Below are 734 nucleotides of genomic sequence, written 5' to 3' on the forward strand. Positions count from 1 at the left end.
CATTTGGTATTCAGCACCCCTGGCTGCTTTCTCTCCTCTTTGCTGGAGGCTGGAATCTCCTGCTGTTAGTTTTTATCTTCTCAGGTAAATGTTTACTTGCTTGGGTAGGCATGGTAGCCTGGTCTCCACCTCATACATGCAGAAGCTTGAACATAGGTGGTAGGCAAGTGCTTATCATTGTTTTCAGATGTTTGCTTTGCCTTTTTTTAGAACTGGGGATAGAACTCAGGCCCTTGTGCTTGCCAGGGAAGCACTTATACCATTGAGCCATCTCCCCGGCCCTGCTTTGCCTTTTTTGAAAGGCAAAAGCACCTGCCTGGCAAGCTCAAAATTCTAGTTTGATCCCTGGTACCAATAAATAAATAAAATTTTAAAAAATAGACATATGCATTACTATAGGAACAGATTTAGCTGAGAACCTCATGGATGACTGCCACTTTGTGTGTGTGTATGTGTGTGTGTAACCAGGGACTGAACCCAGGCCCTTGTGCTTGCCATGGAAGCGCCCATTCTACTGAGCCATCTCCCCAGCCCTGGTACTTTTCTTAACTGCCCGTGCACTAACCTGACTTTCCTTTAGAGCATGTGTCATCCAGCAAGGAGAGTGCTGGTGCTTATGGGCGGCATTGGAGCTCAAAAAACCCTTCCTCTCTTTAATTTATGTGTTATTATTATTGCTATTACTATTGCAGTGCTGGAGAATAAACCAGGCCTTAAACCTTGTTAAAAAAAAA

Source organism: Octodon degus, unplaced genomic scaffold, assembly GCF_000260255.1.
Source record: "Octodon degus isolate 3935 unplaced genomic scaffold, OctDeg1.0 scaffold00016, whole genome shotgun sequence".
Classification (NCBI taxonomy): Eukaryota; Metazoa; Chordata; class Mammalia; order Rodentia; family Octodontidae; genus Octodon; species Octodon degus.